Source organism: Giraffa tippelskirchi, chromosome 6, assembly GCF_054371585.1.
Source record: "Giraffa tippelskirchi isolate mGirTip1 chromosome 6, T2T-mGirTip1v1.2.pri, whole genome shotgun sequence".
NCBI lineage: Eukaryota > Metazoa > Chordata > Mammalia > Artiodactyla > Giraffidae > Giraffa > Giraffa tippelskirchi.
Window position 1 is genome coordinate 156,497,377 of NC_137280.1, and position 21,944 is coordinate 156,519,320.

General features: G+C 35.6%; 1 long non-coding RNA gene and 1 pseudogene across 1 annotated transcript in view; both read left to right on the top strand.

Moving 5' to 3' along the window:
- The first annotated feature begins 4,352 nt into the window (after nt 1-4,352).
- On the top strand, nt 4,353-6,186 carry LOC145510936 (tubulin beta chain-like; annotated as a pseudogene).
- Nucleotides 6,187-6,249: 63 nt separating this feature from the next.
- LOC145511165 (uncharacterized) overlaps nt 6,250-21,944 on the top strand; it is a 430,605-nt gene continuing 414,910 nt past the window's right edge. Inside the window, exon 1 of the long non-coding RNA XR_014057564.1 lies at nt 6,250-7,387. This is a non-coding gene — a long non-coding RNA (uncharacterized LOC145511165). The remainder of the gene's footprint in view (nt 7,388-21,944) is intronic.

Genomic DNA, 21,944 nt, shown 5'->3' on the forward strand with positions numbered 1-21,944 from the left:
TCTAGCTGGAGACCTCTTGTAAGTTTAAGCCTTGTCTACTGGCTCTGCAAGTGGCTTCTGGGTACTGACACAAGCAAATTACTCCCAAGGTATATGAAACTTTAAAGGACTGCTTATCACATGGGTTTGCAGATTCAGCTTAGATATTGGTCTCTGTTTCTTGCTGAATTTCTTGAGAAATTAAATAAAATTTTATTTATTCATCCTTTACCTCTGTTTGCAATGCTAAATTTTCGAAATACCTAATCTGCCATATTGCTTGACATAGAAGTGTTCACTGGTCTTTACCTCTTATATTCCATTTTTATTCTCCAACTCCTTTGGACAAAGCCCAGGGAAGATCTCCTGACACCACAGTGAATGACTGGCCTCTATCAAATTTTGCAATAATAACAACAACTGAAGCAGTAGCCAATCCACCATTTTGTTATTTGACTCCCTCATTCACTCTAGCTTTTAAAGATATTTCTGTACTATACTTTTTCAATGACATTACACAAAGTATGAGATACCAAGTAATGCTCTGTAAATGCATCTATGTCCTGACAATGATATGTCGAGTATACTTTAAAATGTCTGATTAAAACAAAATCTTCCTTATATTCTTATTGTTATAAAATACATGGCGGTGACTAGTATCAGATATAGTCCATAATTAAGAGAGGATAAGAAAGAGAAATGGTGATGTGGTTGAGTATATCCAAAGTTAGAATATATAAACTAGGAATTTCAAAGTTGAGAAAATCTGAACACTAATTAAAATTGCTCTCACTATTTACAGTGCAGACATGTATACACAGACACACACACTCTCCATACTACTGCTCATATATTCTGTTTAAATGTACAGAACTGTTATTTTCTCACTCTCAATTTCTTTTCTTTACTACACCAAAAAGTTCAGTTTGTTTCTCCCACTTCAGGTCTTTTTTTTTTTTTTTTTTAATATGGTGTTCCTCTGCCTAAAATTAATTTCCTATTCACCCGAATCCCCTCATTTCTTACACAACTATCTTGCCTCCATTTTTCATGCTTTAAATTAAATGTCATCTCCTCGGAAAAGCCTTAGTTGGCTACCAATATAGACACTTGCCTTTATTATTCACAATTTCTTCATACTACTGTTTTCTTCATAATATTTAGGAAATACAGCATCGTGCTTTTGTTGCTTCACCTCTAATTAAATGATTTATCTGTTTAACTGTTTATTTTGTGTTACTAATATCAGGTTATAAACTCTTGTCAGAGTTTGTTCACTAATAATATATTCAGCATTCAAAAGGGAATCTACTCATCTAGTAGGCTCTGAATATCATTAACTGAATAAACAAAAAAGTTAATCTAATTTTATACGGTACGCTATATTATTCATCAGAGATGTGAACTAAACTCTTTCATTTATAGAATGAATAACAATATGACCAATTGTAACATCCTCCACTCAAAAAAATCCCCAGTTGTTTGTAAGAACGTTTTACCATCTACTTTCAGAGGATTACTTACCACTGATTATTTGGAAGCAAAATATCAAACATCTGTGTCTTGTCCTTGATCTGTTCAGTGTGGTTTCCTTGTCCTTAGTTCACTCTTTAGGCTTCATGCAGAGAACTGAGGAGAGATGAAAACAAAATATATTTCACAATGCCATAAACAAACTTATAAAATCATATGTTTAGATATCTACTCAATTTTATAAAAAAAAATCAAAAAGCTTCATCTTACTGAATTTTACAAATACAATAAGGAAATCTGTGACATTTTTAACTGATTTATTTTTTCTCAATAGATTTTCTTTGTCTATGGGTTTTGAAAATCTGTTGTGCCTTTAGGAAAAGGGAATTTAACATTATTTTGTGAGTCATTTAGTAGATATATTTAATCAAATGGCTCATATTGTTTCTGAATTCTGATAATTTGTTACTGCTGCTGCTGCTGCTGCTAAGTCGCTTCAGTCGTGTCTGACTCTGTGCGACCCCATAGACTGCAGCCCACCAGGCTCCCCCGTCCTTGGGGTTCTCCAGACAAGAACACTGGAGTGGGTTGCCATTTCCTTCTCCAATGCATGAAAGTGAAACGTGAAAGTGAAGTCGTTCAGTCATGTCCAACTCCTAGCGACCCCATGGACTGCAGCCCACCAGGCTCCTCCGTCCATGGGATTTTCCAGGCAAGAGTACTGGAGTGGGGTGCCATTGCCTTCTTCGAATTTGTTACTAATATTTCCATATTTTTTCTATCTGATTGTTGAAGCTACTTGGATGGATATTTTACATCCACGAATTTTTTGTGATACTTTTCACATTATTTTTTTTTCCTTGATTCAGGAAATTTTTTCTCAATGTTAGCCTAAAAACTTTAAAATTTAAAAAAATCAATCTTATGATTTTAGACTTACAGAGTTGCAAAATCATTACAGACAGTTCTATTGTATCCTCTAAATTTTCTTTTGTGAATATTTATCTTACATAATATAGGACAATTATCAAAACTAAGAAATTAACCTTGGTATAGTACTATTAATGAAACTAAGAAACCAACTTTGGTTTAATACTATTAATAAAACTAGGAAAATAACTCTGGTTCAAACTGGTAAACAGTAGAATTTGTGCACAGTCCACCCTCCCCCTGCCCAACAACCAATTAATAGACTTTCACGACTGAGTGACTTTCACTTTCACTTTCCTGTTCCAGGATTCAATCTAGAATCTCACCTTGCATTTAGTTGTTATATCACTTATCTGTGAAAATTCGCTGGTCTTTTCATGTATTTCAAGACTTCGAAGAGTAATGGCCAGTTTATTTTTGCAATGTCCCTCATTTTGAGTTTGTCTAGTATTTTCTTAAGCGTATACTAAGGTAATACATTTTGGGGAAAGGGTATCATAGAAGTGATGGCTCTCATTGCACCATATTAGAGTATACATTATGATGACAAGTATTACTCATGTTACTTTACCTTGATGAAGCATGTATCTGTGAGGATTCTACATTATAAAGCCTATATTATTCCTTTTTTAATTACTAAATAATTGGGGGGAAATATTTTTGACAATACAAATATGACCAGTTCTCCTTAAATATTCACTGGTTTTACCACCCACTGAGGATCTTGCCTGTAATAATTATTACTGTAGTGTTCTAATGATGATTTTCTCTATATCTCATTCCTTCTACATTTATTTTTCTATAAGGAAGAGACATGCTTTCTCCCCATTTATTTGTCCAGTTATTTATTTATACACGTGGACTCATTTATTTATTTTATTTGGAGGTTATAATTCTATTCTATCATTCATTATTCTGTTACTCAAGTTATTCCAACAGCATTGTCCAGTGGGAGCTCTTTCAGGTTGGCTCCTGTGTTCTTTTAACATTCCCCCTCCTATTCTTCATGAAATTTATTCATCTGATACTGCTAGATGCTCTAGGCTCATCTCCTATTTTTCTTCCCACAGCCCTGAAATCAATATTTTCATGAAGGATCTCTGAATTTTTCTATTGGAAAATTATATTTAGAAACCAAGATCTGGACATTAGGTGTACTTATTGTTATTGCTTCTATTTCCTCTTAGTGAAAAGATCTAAGCATATGTATTTACCAACCCCTGCATACATACACATCTGTAATTATGTATGCATGTTTGCATGTAATCTGTCATCTCACTTCTCTGTCACTTATCATCTATATGTCTAGGCTGATACTCCAATCCAGCACCACAGGGCTTATTCTAATTTCCCCCCTTTAGTTATTTATAAACTTTTCCCCCAAAAGTCAAAATCTGCCTCTCATTGTGTACAAAGAATTTACTTATTTGTTAAACTCTCTTATAACAATAAAGTAGTTTTAGATTTTTTAAGCCATATCCAAGGGAGAAACACATTTACCAGAGTATTTAGATACATTTCTTTATACATTCACCCTTATAATATCCAATCAAAACACTACTTTCCAAAATTCTTAAAGACCAGATTCTCTTTTCTTCCATCCCCTTCAGTACGTTTTTTAAATCTCAGTCGTAGTTGTTATTTTGTCACACTCCATCTATGTCACCATCCTGATTTTTTAATTTAAAATTATATATAAAAATCAGTCAGTCATGTATGGTCCCACAGGTTTTGACAAATTCACAGAACAGTTTATTCATCACTACAGTTTCACAAAGAACAGTTCAATCCCCAAAACAGGCTCTTTATATTCAGTATCTGCCTCTCAAAACCCAATGCATGGCACCAACTGATTCAATTGATCTAATTTTCCAACCTTACAGTATTATATTTAGAAACCAAGATCGGGACATCAGGTGTACGTATTGTTATCGCTTATATTACTTCAAAAAGCATAGATTGATGGAATCATGGAAAGTATAGTATCTGGTGTCTAACTGCATTTACTTAGCCAGTTATATTAGAGATTTGGGAATCATCTATTTGCAAGGATATACAAAAGTTTGTCCATCCATTCACTGGTTAGAAAAGATTTGTTTTGTTTTCAATATTTGGTGACTGGGAATAAAGCTGTTATAAATATTCAGAGTGTGTGTGTGAACATACATTTTCATTTCTCTTAGAGTAATACTGTTGGTTCATATGGAAAGCAGAATTACATTTGACTTTATAAAATACTGCCAAATGCTTTCTAATGTGGCTGTATAGTTTTGCATTTCTAATAGAAATACATGAAATTTCTAGTGCATTGCATTATTGATATAACCTGGTATTGCCAGTACTGTTATTGTTATTTTGCTTGTTTTGTCATTTTGATAGCTATATAGTTTACCTTACTGAAGTTTTAATTTGCAACTCTCTAATGATTAATAATGCTGAGTTTCTTATAATACGTTTATTTGCCACAATGCCACCTTCTTTGGTGATAACCTCTGGTGATACCTATCTTCAGCTCTTTCTAGCATATTTTATTGATTTTATTGAGTTTTGAGATTTAGATTTGTTTTTATATTTTAAAAGCAAGTCCTGAGATGGAAATTTTATTTGTAAATATTTTTTTTGACTGTATCTCTCTCAATTCACTTAATGGTATCATTGGCAGAAAAGTAATTTTAATTTAAAAATTTCAATTTATCTTTATAAAAAGTTCAGTTTATCTTTTACTTTCTTTAACAGATTATACTTTTGCTGTTTGATCTAATATCTCTTTGCCTAAATCACAGTCAGGTAAATTTTCTCCTAAATTTTTTTCTAAAAAGAACATTTTTGTAGATATTATAGCTTTATATTTTTCACTTAGAGCTACAGATAGTTTTGCATTATTAAGATGTCCTGAAGAAGGAGGCTGAGAGCTGTCACTGCCTGTACGGCTTCCAGATAACTCACTCCCTGCCATGGAGGGGCTGGATCTGGGATGATACTCTCCTTACCAGCAAGATCCAGGACTACCCAGATAGGAACATGAATATTTTTAGTACGGCACCCCTGCTTGAGGTGTTGGACAGGAGAGTGGAGCCCTACACCACCACCTACTCAGTACACCAGCCAGTAGAAAACACAAATGAGACCTATTGCACTGATAATGATTCTCTCCATTATATCTGATTCAGAACCATAAAGCTGACCTGGCCCACCTAACAGTGACCTGAACCATCTGGCATTGGCCACCATAAGTGGGGTCATTACCTGCCTGTCCTTCCTTGAACAACTTAATGCTGACCTGCTCAAGCCAGCATGAACATGGTTCCCTTTCCCTACCTGCATTTCTTCATGCCTGCTTTGCTCTGCTAAGCATCCAGGGCAGCCAGCAGTACCGGGCTCTGACAGTGTTGGAGCTCACCCAGCCGATGGCAGACACCAAGCATGTGATGTCACCTGTGACCTCTGCAGTGGTTGCTATCTGACTGTGGCCATCGTTTTCAGAAACTACATGTCCATGAAGCAGATGGACGAGCAGATGCTTAAGTTCCAAAACAAGAACAGCAGCCATTTTGTCAGGCGGATGACCAATATTATGAACACAGCTGTCTGTGACATTCTGTCCCTGGGGGCCTAAAAATGTCCGCCATCTTCATTGGCAACAGCACAATACATAATATTTCTTATAATAGTCCAGTCAGATGGTGGGAGTTTACCGCAGAGGATAAGGAGGAAGCCAGCGGAGAGCAGCCAGGATCCCTCATTGTTGTGTCTTGCCCCTCTCTCCCCAAGGCTTGGCCTGAGGCAGCTCCTGTGACTGCCTAGCGACAGAACGACATCCGCCAGGCTTTTACCAGCAAACGGCTCTAAGTGGACCCAGGTGAGCCCAATTAACCTCGGGCCTTTTGAGCGGTGGAGAGCCACAGCCCCACCTGCCCTGGGGAGGGCTGACAAGGAGCAGAGAAGTGCACTCAGGAGCAGGAAGCTACTGACTAAAGTGCCCCTGAAGGCCCGCTGGGTGAGAAAAGGCAGCGTCTTCAGCAGCAGCGTCTCCAAGGAAGACGTGGAACTGGCCCCAGAGATGACTTCCAGTGGTTCTGAGCGAGACCGCCCATTAAGCCCTACAACTCCTCTGCCCCCAGAATCCTCCACAAAAGCGGACTCCTGCTGATCCTGCTCAAGGCCTGCACCCAGCTCCAGCTGATTTTTCTGGCGTTGAGGTTCAGAGGGTTGCAGATATGCCTTATCTTCAAGCGCTCCTTCTGGAACTTTTGTTGGTGTCATTAATTTCCTCTTCCACCCGCAGCAGCATCCAGCACAGGACCAGCATGACACCTTCTGCCTGGGATATCCAGTCAAGGCCCTGGAGTTACCAGTGAACTACATCCAACGGGTCAAGCAGGCCTGGTCCCGGGTCTGCCGTGAGACGCTCCCTGGGGAACAACCTGGACTGCGAGAGCCGGAAAGAGGCAGGTTTAAAAAAAAAAAAACACACCACTGTGCGCACATGCGCACCACGTCGTTCACGTCCTTCAGTCCGCGCGCTCTGCCGACCCGCCCTGAGGAAGCCAGTGGCGCTATGCCGAGTACCTCACCACAGACGGTGTGTTCCTGAACCACAGCCTGGACGCCTCACACCTAGTGAGCTCCTCTAGACAGAGGAAGGTGTGGCTGACCACCACCTCACCCCAGGCCATCTCAATGTGTCGTGAAGGAGGTCTTCGCCAAGCTGGTATCATTCGCCTCAAAGTGGCCTACACGGAGCCCAGCAAGGAGGCGTTCAGCTACCACCAAGGCATGCGAAAGTGGGTGGAGATTGGGTGTACGGGCTCTAATGTCCCAAGATACTCCTGTCTCTGGGACTCCCTGAAAACCTATTGGTTGTTGCCTGGGACCTCTCGCTGGAGCACCTGACTATGATCAACTCTGGCATCAATAATATCTGGGAACTGGTGAGCCCAGGATGAACCTGCAGATGCTGGTAGACAGTCGCTTAAGCCGCTTGAGCCGCTGAACCGGGATTCAGGTAAATATACTATGATTTGTTGGAGAGAAAGTGTTGATGGGGTGGAAGAAAAATGGAAGAGGGAAAAGGGGAGAAGGAGAGGCATCTTGTAGATTTCTTTATAACTTTGTTTAGAAATATTCTGTTGACTAAATTTCGGGAAATCTACTTTTTAGTTCCAATTCTATTCCATCAATCTATGGATGTATCTTCTTTCCAATACCAAAGTAACTTGATAGTGTAGCTTATAGTAAACACTTAAATTGAAATATGTAAATCTTCCAAATTTATTCTTCAGTTTTAAAATCATTTTGTGTCAATTCAAGTTTCATTGTCTTACCATAAAATTTTTACAGTCAGCCTTCAGATATTTACAAAAATCTTGCTGAAACTTTAATTAGAATTGCACAGAATCTTCAGATCGAGTTGGGAATAATTTTTTCTAACAATATTGAGGCTTCCAATCTCAGAAAATGGTATTTCTCTTCAGTTACTTGTTGCTTAATCGTTTTGTGCTTTATAGTTTTCAACAGACAGATCCTGAACATATTTGTGTTAGGTATTTACCTAATATTTCAATTTTATTTAGTGCTCTAGTAAACAAAATTTATTTTTTTAAAATTCCAATTGTTCATTGCTCGTAGGTAGGAATAAAATTGGTATTTTTATGTTGACTTTATATACTAAGACTTGATAAAATTGATTAATTCTAGAAAAATTCCCGAGTTTTTCAGATTTTCCACATAGAAAATCATTTTCATCTGTAAATAGAAGATGGTTATCTCTACTTTTATATTCTGTGTTCTTTGAATTTATTTCACTATATCAGTATATTGGCTAGCATATCCAGCACAATGTTGACTATTAGGAGAGTGATTGCCCTTCCCTTGATGCTGATTTTAGAGATGAGCATACAGGTCTTCACTATTAAGTATGATGTTAGCAGGGTTTATTTTAGATACCCTTGTCAGGTGAAGGAATCCCCTTTTATTCCAAATTTACTGAGAGTTTATCATAAACTGATAAACTTGTTGTCATTGTTTCAAATGCTTTCTCTGCGTGTATTTAGGATCTTGAGCTTGTTAAGTCTGTTAATATGAATCACGTTGATTGATATATAGATGTCTTTTATGGAAGACATTTGAGTTTATGTTCATGAGGATTATTAATCTGTATAATTTTTTCCGTGTAATATCTTTGCATAGTAGTGGTATTAGGGCAGTGCAAAGCTCATAAAAATAATTGGGAAATAGTTACCCCTACCCTATTTTCCAGAAGAGAGTATAAAAAAGTGAATGTTTAGTAAAAATAATCAATGAAATTATTTGGGATTGGGGTTTTCCTTATTCAAAGCATTTTGAATAAATTTCAGTCTCTTAAAAAGAAATATATCTTAGAAAGACACCCAGGTTATCTATTTCTTCTTGAGTGAGATTTCATGATTTGTATTTTTCAAAGAATTATGACAATTTCATGTAAAGTGTTAAATTTATGAGCATAAAATTGTTCCTAGTGTACTACTTTAAACACATGTTAAATAGTATCTTTTCTTCTCTTTCATTGTTTCAGTAATTTGTATCTTCTCTGGTGTTTGTTTTATTTTGTTTTTTGAGTTTTTTGTCAGAAATTGAAAACATTTATGAATTCTATTAAAACATTTAAAACCTAGTTTTGAAATTGCTTTTCTACTCTTTTTACTGTATTCATCATCACTGTCATCTTCTCTATCTTACCTTCCTTATGTCTCAGTTTGGTTTAGCTCACTTCTCAAGTTTCTTAAGGTTGAAACTAAGATAACTCATTTGGAGGTGTTTCTTCTTGTCTGATACAACATTTAATGCTATAAGTTTTATTCTATGTACTGATATTAATGCATTTTAAATTTTTTGGTGTGTTACATTTTTCTTTTAATTCAGTTCAAAATATTTTTTTCTCTTGAGTATTTTGACCATAAGTTATTTAGAATTGAATTAATTTCAAAATTGTGTGGATTTTCCATATTTCTTGCTTTTACTGGTTTTTAACTTTTTTCTGTCCCAGCTACATACTTCATTTGATTTTCATTCTTATCAATTTGTTGAGCTGTTTTATGATGCAGAATAAGGTCAGTATTGAAGAATGTTTCCTATATATGTACTTGAAAAGAAAGCTTGTTCCGCTTTTGTTGAGTGACGTTTCTCTGCAATTGTCTTATCAATTAATTATCAATAGAAAAGAGTATTGAACTCTTTAACTATAGTTTTACCGTTGCTATTTCTTTTTTCACTTTTACCTTTTTTTTGAAACTTCATATTTAGACACATTCAAATTTAAGTTTACTCTATGTTTTGGAGAATTGACCACTTCATCATTATACGATGTCTTTCTGTACCTGTGATTTTCTGTGTGTGTGTAACTTTCTTTGAACTGAAAGCTACTTTGTCTGATATTTGTATGGTAATCATCTTTAAAGATGTTGCTGTATAAAAAAGAATTTATTTGATTACTGTTTACTTGGTATGCATTTCTCTTTTCCTTTTCTATTATATTTGAAATGGGATTCTTATGGACAGCATAGTTTTGTTTCATGGTTTTTATTCGGTCTTGCAGTCATTGTCTTACTGGTTTGGGAGATCACCTGGACTTGAAATTTATTGCAGCTATGTTTATTCTCAGGGCACCATACTCTTTAAATTTCTGTAGTAATAACTTGTATTTAGGGTTAGGTTTTTCAGATCACTGCCTGCTTGACTCTGAGTTTTAAGTTTCCCCTTTGATCTGTATCTGAGAGTCTTTTTGTATTCTCTTATACCTTTCCAACAGTTCTCACTTTACTTCTCATTCAGCACTTGGTAACTTGGTGGTGGGAGGGACTGTGAAGATTGAGCATTCTTTGTTGTTTTAATTAAACATCCTTTTCAGGCAAGCTCCAGGTCAGTGTCTCAGGGGTGTTGCACTCTCTTTTTTCTTGCCTCTCCCATGGTTTTATGTGGCTGAGAGCCACTTATCCAGGAACGTTCTTTACCTATTCCCTTTCTGTTCCCCAGTTACAATGAGTTTTAAATCTAAGGGTGACAGAGTCTGTTGCTCTTCTCTTCACAAATTATATAGAGGAAATATAGGAAATGTAGGGGTGAAAGTTCTGAGTGGAATCTTCTATCCTGCCTACATAGATGCAGTTTCCTTCTCCCAGGTCTATATCAAATTGGATACTTAGTGGTCTTCCTGATATTTTCTGTGAATATCTAATAGATTTTGTTCAGAAAGAACCTACAAAAGAATGGGGATTACCCCAATTTTGTGATGCTCCAAGGATTTCACACTGCCCAACACACTGGAGTTGACTTAAGTAAACATATCAGCTATTCTGGCTAAAATCTTTCAGATGTCTTGTTTATATTCCTTGGGCATGTATGTGATCTCATCTCTTTTCCAGAAGATATCCATCTTTCCTTAGGTTGGAGGCCAGTTCTTCCTCAGCTTTACAATGGGTTTGAAAAGAAGTCATGAATTTTAAAGTTAATCTAGGTCTTCTACATTATAAGGATGAGAGTGACACTCCTTTTAGCCTGGGCTTCCCTTGTAGCTCAGCTGGCAAAGAATCTGCCTGCAATGCGGGAGACCTGGGTTCGATCCCTGGGTTGGAAAGATCCCCTGGAGAAGGGGAAGGCTACCCACTCCAGTATTCTGGCCTAGAGAATTCCATGAAACATACAGTCCATGGGATCACAAAGAATCAGACACGACTGAGCGATTTTGACTTTGACTTTTGACTCCAGAGGGGAAGCCAAATGTTTTATTATCATACTTTTAATTTTCAGAAATACTTTCTTTCTCTGATTATTTTTTTCTGCCTTTGAATAAAAACCTGCTGTTGCTTTAAGGATGTACAATCTACTCTAAGAATATTTATAAGAATGTTAAATATTATATTTCCAAAATTATTTCTTCTTTCTCTGCTGTCATCTGTTCTGTTTGTCCATCTTATACCTTTTACCTTATTGTTTTATTTTTCTCTACTGTTCATTTTTAAATTTCCATCTCTCTTTATGAATTAAGGTTAGGATAATTAATGAAAGTGACTGACCATCTTCTAGTATATTTCCCCAACAGTCTTCCCCTTCGAATGTAAGACTTGCATGTGTGTCTGCATGCTCAGTCACACCCAACTCTTTCTGACCCCATGATCTGCAGCCCACCAGGCTTCTCTGTCCTTGGGATTTTCCAGACAAGAATGCTGGAGTGAATTGCCAGTTCCTCCTCCAGAGGATCTTCCTGACCCAGGGATCGAATTTTCGTCTCTTGCACCTCCTGCATTGGCAGGCAGATTCTTTATCACTGAGCCACCTAGTAAGTCCATAAGACTTGCATAGAACCCCTCTACACATATTTTTGAAAAGGTTTTACTTAGGTGTGAAAATGGAACGGATGCAATAAGCTGTCACCTTCTCCATAGCCAAGTTAAGATGAGATTTATTCTGAAGCACTGATCTGTATTCTTAGAGCCCTCCTCTACTCCCTAGTGTATCTTCGCTTTTCTGAAGGAATCCCACTTTAGTTTTAATGAAAAAATATCACACTGCACTAGTTACAGTCCTTTGTGCCTGCTAATTTTAAATATAGTTGAGTTCATTGAGCAGAATGTGTTTTATACCTATTGGAGATTTTTCTGTGGGTGAATTTTCTTCATTTTGGCTTATTTATTTCCTCAATTCCATCTACTTTAAATTATCTAGAGATTTTTTTTGCAGTGAAATGTGTTCAGCTACTATGGTCTGCATGTTTGTGGCTCCTAAGAATTCATGTGTTGAAATTCAACCCCAAAGTGATACTATTAGGAAATGAGCTCTTTGGAAGTTATTAGGTTGTGAGGGCTGAGCCCCCACAAATGTGATTAGTGTCCTTATAAAAGATTAGTGTCCTTTCAATATGTGAGATTATAGTGAAAAGTCAGCCCTCCTAAGCAGTGGACCCTCACTAGACACAAAGTCTGCCAGTGCCATGATCTTGTGCCAACCAGCTTCCAGATCTATGAGGAATAAATATTTACTATTTATAAGCCACCCAGTCTATTGTATTTTTGTTATAGCAGCCTGAACAGAATAAGACAGAGTGGTTTTTATAATTTTCTCTGTGTTCTTCTGGATTTATTCTTCCTTTCTATTTTTTTAATATATTTACTGTAATTTCAGTGGAATTTTTCAGGAGGAAACAACTCTCTAAATATAATTTTTAAGACCATCATATTGAATTTAAATTCTTATTGAACTTTTAAAGCATTCATTTCTCCTTTAAAAAGGAAATGAACTTCTTTTAACAGGAAAAGTGTGACATATTGTAATACTTCAAGTTTTGGTTCCAATTTGTAAATTAATGAAGAAATTTTTGTTACATTTTTTCAAGTATAAAATAAATTTGCACAAAAATATAGGATAGTCATGAGGAAATGTTATATAGATACCATGTAGAGACTAAAATATGTATCTCCTATTTCAAACATTTTATAAGGTTTCTCTTGAAATGTACTTCTATAGAATCTTTTACTTCTCCATGGGATTTTATAATCAACTTATGTTTTCATCTTCTCTATAAGAGTAGGCACTGAAGGGATAAATAGCATCCTCTAAGTATAGTTTGAGTAAAACAGAGTTTTAAGGAAAGCTCTTAAGAATCTGAGAGTCTAAGGCCTGTTACCCTACTCAAATAAAGGCAATAAGCAGCATAACAATGGTGGAAGCAACAACAATAAGCAAACCATTATAGGTTTAAAATTTTACTTTTAAAGATATTGGAAGCTGAAGAACATCAGTACAGAATAGGAGTCTAGTGTTTCAATCTGAATTTGTTTTAGGAAGTTAAATTACATTCAAAACTGAACAGTATTTTTTTCTTCCATTTTACTTGTAACCATTATGTCTTTTGTTTGTCTCAGTAACAAATTATGTTATACAATGTATATTTCTCACCTGAGATTCACTTGACAACCATTTCAAGAAAGTTTTCTTTTCATTTTGTTGTTATTGTTGCTTTTAATAACATTTTATCTTTATTTTATAAGATGCAGTAATTTCAACAGGAACATTTTTCTTGGGGTGGGGGACTAAGGTTTATAAGACAAGGGAGAAATTCCCTTTGTAATACCTCATTCATTACTCATTTGTTCTCCTTATAACCTCTCTGGCTGCTGTTACTTCCTCTATGAGAGAAAACAATCTGCAAATTTTATACATGTATGCCCAACTTGCTCAGAAATATAACGAGTATCAAGGATCAGAAAAGAAGAGTGAAGGGAGGAAGGAAGAGAAAGAGAAGCACGTGAGGATGAATAATCAAGAAATAAATGCATTCAATTTGTTAATCAAACAACCATTCTATTGTTACTTACAGAGTAGATGGAAAAACACTCACAGAATGAGAGAGGAGACCAGATTATATCTTAAATCAGCGAAGATGCTTATTAACTCTTTTCTCTTTCCTGCTGGTACTGTGGGACGAGAACAATTCATATATATTGAATTTAAGAATAATCTCCAACTTTCTCTTGGAGACCCCATGAATTCTGATGAACAGGGAGACTCAGTACTGAATGACAACGTAGAGGTGAATGTATTGAGCTGACCAAAACGTTCCCCAAAGTTTTTCTGTAAGGTGTTATGGAAAAACCTAAAGGAACCTTTTGGCTAAATAATACTTACATTTCCATCAGCATCCTGTGGGCCAGGGCAGGTATGAATGTTCCCTTCTATAATTTTCAGGTAAGTAGCATATATGTAAGATTCCAAATGTTATCAATATATAAAAACTGAAAGACCTAGAGAGCCTAGGTCTGAAAGACCCATAGACCAATAAGATATGAAGACAGTAACAGTTCGGAAAGAATGAAGAATCCTCAAGAAATCCTCATTTTTGGGGTCTTAAAAAATAATCTACTTATGACCTAAATTTGTAGGCATGATTTTTCATGAGAGAGCAACAGAGCCAAATGTTTGTAGGGTTTTGTTGTTTTTTTTTTTAATCTCCATGTGTCTCTTTCAGCTATGAACTCAAAGAAGAGCACAGTGTTACTACCCAATTTTTAATTACCTATACTTACTTTCCTTAGAAGTGAATTTATCAGAAGAGAAATCTAGGCTTTCTAGTATTGTCTCTGAGTTGCTTGTCTGTTGTTTCTGCCCTCACTTACATTGCTGAGTTCTCCTACAGATGTGTTATTCCACAGCAGGTACTAATCCCAGGTCTTTCATATTAATGCATTTATGTTAAACATCTAATGAAACAAAATACCATTCATGATGTTAGAAGTGTGTTTCCTCGTAGTTGTAGTACCTCACAGTGGGTAGATATGTATCTTTCTGGTGAAACAAACTTTTCCTGGGGAACAGTGTTAGGAACACGACACAGATTGAAATAAAATCTGGTAACCTCACATCATCACATCCACCTCTGTCTAGAACCTCAGATGCTTGTATCAAATTTCCTACAGTCTAGGATGCATCCTATAGTTTCTTTATAAACTAAGATCGTTAAAACCAGAGTGCGACCACATCAGCTTTGAACATGCATTCCTCTTTAGCCCTACCTTACTTGGATGTATAAGTGGCAATTAATATTATTTGTCAAAACAATGAATGGATAGATGAATAAGTAAATAACAGTTATCATGTAACTGGCTTCCATAACATAACATAGATCATAACTTAGCTGTTTGTGAAATATGCATTATTTTCATCTCTACAATATAGTGAGCTATTAGCTTTTTATTTGCTATTCTCTTTTATCTGTGTCTAAGGGGCTAAGTCGGAGAAGGCAATGGCACCCCACTCCAGTACTCTTGCCTGGAAAATCCCATGGACAGAGGAGCCTGGTAGGCTACAGTCCATGGGGTCGCTAAGAGTCGGACACCACTGAACGACTTCACATTCACTTTTCCCTTTCATGCACTGGAGAAGGAAATGGCAACCTACTCTAGTACTCTTGCCTGGAGAATCCTAGGGATGGCGGAGCCTGGTGAGCTGCCGTCTATGGGGTCGTACAGAGTCGGACACGACTAAAGCTTCTTAGCAGCAGCAAGGGGCTAAGTAAAGCAGAAATCTATCTGAAGTCAAAAAGTCTAATCCACTGAGCACACAAAATGTAGCATATTTTACAACTAATGAAAAAGTGCAGGAAGTTCCATTGTAGAGCCTTGGTAAATTACCTAATTGTCAGATTGTTTTGTCTACTTAACTTCAACCTGCATCAACTATCAAGTGCAGTGTTTCTCTGTAGCTACCATCTTTTAGCTACTTTTAAAAATTATCTTGCACTTTCATTTGTAACTACCTAGGGGTGAAATGCAATAGCTATTTTTGTGGTGGTTAGAGCACTCCCTGAAGAGATGCATTTACATTTGCAAAGTACTTTTGTTCCTTTTGAGACTTAAATTACTGCTCAGCAAATGCAGCATACTGCAAATACCAAGGCTCCTATAAAATAATATATTAAGACAGATTGTAGATTTGTCTAAGATTACTGTTTTTGTTTTTATACTTACTATTTCTATTTTGTACCAAGCTTCTTCTCTTTGTATTGAGTGAAAAAAGTTAAAGGAATTTATTGTCATTCCCCATTCCAAATGCAAGCTATATAAGCAGGTAAAAATATTTGATTATCATAGAAGGTCATTTTGGAATATCAGTTCCATTTTCAGTAGATTCTTTCCATTTGGGAAACAATTTGTGCTTCATGGGAAAAGCAATTTTTTGTTTTAATGATTATCCAGTGAACTCAAAGCGGGCAACATTATCTTAGTGAGTATGTCAAATTCTCTACATATACATCATTGAAATATTTGGCTTCGTCTGGGTTCTTATTTTGAAATGGTTCCAAACTAAACCTCTTTTGTTTGTGGTAGTCAAAATGGTCTCTCCAGTCTACGTCCTGAATTACTTTAGTTCAGCTAATATGCACCTACTTATGAAGACCCGATAACCTCAATTTTTATAGCCAAGTAAGCGGGAAACAAACAAAAAGCATCAATGTAAGATAAAAAAATAATTCTGTGACAAATGCTCTATGATATTGTTAAGAGATACTGGAGAGATAGAGTAGATTCTTCTATTATAGATGTAGGTACATACCTTCTAAACTCTCCTGATGTGTACATATATAAAACAGATTTAAAAAACAAAACAAAACTTTGATTAAGATCTAACCAAAATCCTTTTCTGGGAAAATTTTCCAGCTTTATCCAGTTAATTCTGCTTGTTTACTTATGCAATATTCCCTTTGCAATTAATTACTATGAAAGAATTATAGTCACTTTCTTATTTCATAAGTGGCTTTATATATACATTAATATTTCTTTAAGTATTCTATTTATTTTCCTAGTTTTTTTTTTTATAAAGTCTATGAAGTAAAGAGGTTTGGCATCCTTCATTTCCATATTGTCTCATAACTCGTAGTCATTTATACTAAAGAGGTCTTCCCTAGTGGCTCAGACAGTAAAGAACCTGCGTGCAATGTAGGAGACCTGGGTTCGATCACTGGGTTGGGAAGATACCCTGGAGAAGGGAATGGCTACCCACTCTAGTATTCATGTCTGGAGAATTCTGTGGACAAGGAGAAGAACAGGGTTAGAATATTTCTCCAGTTTTAATTTTAGTAATTATTGGTATGTATTAAAAAAGTAAATATGAGAAGTATAAAATTTGTATCACTATCAGTGTTTTTTATTTGAGATAAAAAGTATAACATAAATACATCTTTAACACAAATTACATGTTTAAAATTTCACAGTAAGGAAAGCAGTCATAGAATGGTAGAAATCTAAGAATAAAATTATAATAAAATTTTATGCTTTATTTTTCATTACTTTTTTCCTATTTTTGTAGTGATTTTAGTAAGTGGCACAAATTGCTTGGAATACTGAATCTGATCTTTATATATAATTAAATAATGCATTTAAAAATGTAATTACTAACAAAGAGATTAAAATATAATCATAACTTTGTGAAAACATAAAACACATATTCATATTCTCATTTACTATTTTCTTTAATAAAGCTTTTGTTCTTTAAGAGTTAGACACTCTGAGCATCTTTCAAGTTCTGGGGAAATTGTTCTTTGTGTGCTTCTTTTAATCTTTTAATCCCTTAATGAGCCTAATAATGTTCTGTGTTCTAAATATAAATTGTCTTGTAACCTAAAAATTCTGCATATTTGTTGCCTTTTTCATTAACCACTTCTTCATTGCTTTAAAATAATATTTTTGTGTTTTAACTTTCTTAATATTTATCCCACATATGATTGTTTAGTTTTCTACTTTAACATGAAACATTATTTTTCAGTCAACCACTTCTTATAGCACTACCCTAAAAGGATTTCTTCAAATTATGCCATAGCTACTTCTAAGACATTAGTACTCAGTTCAGTTCAGTCACTCAGTCATGTCCGACTCTTTGTGACACCATGGTCTGTAGACCCCCAGGCTCCTCTATCCGTGGAATTCTCCAGACAAGAATACTGAAGTGGGTTGCCATTCCCTTCTGCAGGGGATCCTCCCAACCCAGGGGTCAAACCCAGGTTTCCTGCATTGAAGGCAGATTCTTTCACATCTGAGCCACCGGGGAAGCCCCAGGTTTTTTGTTTTATTCAAGTTTAATTAACAAAAATAAAAATAAAAGCTTATTATTGTGTTTCAGTCTCTCTTCTAAGTTCTGTCAGTGTGTATTTTAAAGATCATATCAAATTTATGTGGCTGCCCTGGTGAGTCAGATGGTAAAGAGTTTGCCTGCAGTGCAGGAGACCAGGTTTGATACCTGGGGTGGGAAGATCCCCTGGAGAAGGAAATGGCAACTCATTCCACTATTCATGCCTAGAAAATCCCATGGGTGAAGAAGCCTGGCAGGCTACAGTACATGGGGTCGCAAAGAGTCAATATTATTTTTTTCAGTCTTAATCTAATGGTCACTGAGGCTCACTAGTTAAAACATTAAGCAAAGTTTACAATGGCAGATATCAGAATTTAATCTCCACAAGGCCCGATGCAAAAGCCATTGTGTGGAATTTACCCTATACCAGGAAAAATGGTATTTATAAATTTTACTTTCATTATGCTTCTAACCTCAAAACTGAGTGCATGTTTCCAGTTGCATCTTTGTTCAGATAAAGAGAGAATATAAATTTGAGAGATCTTTTATCAGCATAATCATATTGTCTTACCGGTCATTATCACACATTGAAATTTTCTTCATACTACAATGTGTACCAGAAAAATTATCAGTTGTTAAATATGCTTCACTCTGTCTGTAATTTCATAATCCTATTCATCACAAACTTTTGATTCCTACTTATAAGCCTAGCTATATGTGATTTTTACACACCTTCGATTTACTGTTGATCTAAATAATCCTGTATCACTCATTATTTGGTGAGTATAGAGTAGTATACTATGTAAGAAAATAATCATAAATGATAGAACTTTTTAATATATGCATAAATATATATGAATGCATTTACATGCATATATAAAATAATATATATATCTACTTATATACTTCATGTATAATTAATATGTAATAAATGAGTTGACATTTAAGATTGCATTGTAAAACCCATACAGATTTAGAGATCTTAAGCATTTTTAGGATTTTCTGATAATTTCAAGGATATAGGCAATCAAGTGACACAAAGAAGTTGGAAGGAGAAAGAGAAGCTCCTCAGGTCCTTCCTTCCTGTTTAGGATATGTTCTGGGCTATAATCATACAGCAGATATGTGAGATTATTCTCCTCACATAGTAGGAAAAATTTCAGTTATAAAACATCTTCTTTATAGTCTAAAAAGTTTAGCACTTAGGCACAATTCTCCAGGGAGCTCTGACTGAAATCCATACATCCTGGTTTGTTCTCTTAGGTATTTTTTGTAAGCTATGATAATCAACTTTCAGTGATCCAGTTCAGACATAAACATACCAGACCAAAAAAAAAAGGGGGGAGGGACAACATAATATATTAAATAATTATGCATATATTCATGCTTTAATATAAAAATGTGGAGTTTAATATTATATATTAACCTATATATTTAGTTTCCTGTTAAATAAATACTGTTATTTAAAAATAGGGCCAGTGAACAGAGACAATTAGTAGTAATTAACAGTAGGACTTATTATACTAATAATATCTGTGAGAAAACTAGAGAAACATGTTTAAATGTTTACTTCTGTCACCTAATATAACAATTTATTTTACCTCTTTTATTAATCTACATTCTTTTGTATCTGGCTTATTTCACTTTGCATTATATAAGTGAGATTCATTTTTGTTGCATATACAGTTCACTCATTTTCTTGACAGAATAGTATTATATAAACACCAAAATTAGCTTATTCATTTACTATTCTGGACATTTAAATTGTTTCCAGCTTTGCCCTCATATAAAAATTGCCGTTACACCTGTGTGTATACAGAGAGAAATGTGTGTGTGAAAATGTATGAATAAAAAATGAATATTTTTATTCATTTATGCCTGTGTTACACTCAGTTGTGTCCAACTCTTTGCAACCCCATGGACTGTAGCCCATCAGGCTCCTCTGCTCATGGAATTCCCCAGGCAAGAACACTGGAGTGGGTAGCCATTTCCTTCTCCGGGGGATCTTCCCGACTCAGGGATTAAATCCAGGTCTCGTGCATTGTAGGTGGATACTTTATCATCCGAGCCACCAAGGAAGCCCCATTGTATGCCAAGGGATGGTAAAATTCTAGGTCACATGATATAGGAGGTAGTTTGTCACTAAAGATGATTGTCAACAAGTCCTCCCATGCCTGAATGTTTTTAAACTCTTCCTAAACTCTTGCTGGGAAAGATTGAGGGCAGGAGGAGAGGGAGATGAGAGAGGATGAGATGGTTGAATGGCATCACTGACTCAATGGACATGAGTTTGGGTAGACTCCAGGAGTTCGTGATGGACAGGGAAGACTGGCATGCTACGGTCCATGGGGTCGCAAAGAGTTGGACACGACTGAATGACTGAACAGAACTGAACTGAAACTCTTTCTTAGATAGGCTATGTTACTGTATATTTTCAAGTTACATAAGTGTAAGATTTAAAAAAAAAAAAATACAGAAGAGACACTAATAAGACCAGTGGTGGGACAAAATATTTACAGAAGACACACCTCTAAAATTCTTACTTTCCAAAATATGCAAAGAACTTTTTCTGTTTGTTTGTTTTTGAGGCCTACCTGGGATCCAAATATACAAAGAACTCTTGAAACTCAATCATAAAAAAATGAAAAACCAGATTAAAAAATGGGCCCAAGACTTTGACATCTCCCCCTGCAAAAGATATATAGATGACCAATAGGTGTGTGTAGAGATGCCTCACATCGTATATTATCAAAGAAATGCAAACTAAAACAACAGTGAGATACCATTGCACATTAATAGAATGCCCAAAATCTGGAACACTGACACCACCACATGCTGTGGAAGGCAGAACAACTGGAATTCTATTACTTTGCTGTTGGGAATGCAAATGGTACAGCTACTGTGGAAAACAGTTTAGCAGTTTCTTGAAAAACTAACATACTCTTACCATACAATCCAGCAATTGCACTCCCTGGTATTTGACCAAAGGAACTGAAAACTTATGTTCACACAAAAACCTGTGTGAGACTATTCATAGCTGCATTATTCATAATTGCTAAAACTTGGAAGCAACCAAGATGTGTCCTTCAGTAGGTGAATGGATAAACTATGGTATATCCAGACAATGGAATATTATTCAGCTATAAGACAAAATTAGTTATTAAGTTATGAAAACGCATGGATGAAAGTTAAATGCATATTATTAAGTAAAATAAGTCAATCTGACAGGTTATATACTGTATGATTCTGACTATATGACATTCTGGAAAAGGGAAAACTAGGAGACAGTAAAAAAATAAGTAGTTGCTAGTGTTTGGTGAGGGAAGATGAATAGGCAGAGGATTTTTAGGGCAGTGAAAATACTCTATATGATGTTATAATGATAGATAAATGTCATTATACGTTTGTCCAAACCCATGGAATGTACTACATGAAGAATGAAACTGAATGCACACTATGAACTTTGGTTGATTAGGATGTGTTAGTATAGGTTCTTCCTTGATTAAAAAAAAAAAAAAAAGTACCATTCTGGTGAGGGATGTTGTCAGTGTGGGAGGCTGTGCTTGTTTTGGGGCAAAGGGTATATGGGAAATCTCTGTACTTCCCCTGAATTTTGCTGTGAATTCAATGCTGCTCCAAAAACTACATGCTATTACAAAGAAAAAAAGATTATTTGATACCATTTGGCTAATTAAACCGATATTACCTATATTTAATGACATATTTCTTTCTATACTGTAATACAGTAGGCTATTTTTACTCTTTGTTTCCTTTTCTAATAATACTTCTCTAAGCCACCTAAAGTATTTAGGACACTCTTCTCTTATGTAGTGGTAAACCTGAATTCAGTCAAACATAAAATTCATTTTGATTTGTAGCTCAGCTCTTATCAACCTCACAGTACACTGATTTCTGACGTCAGTCCAGTGTGATGATTTCCAGCTATAGTCTCTCAACAAAATCATTTG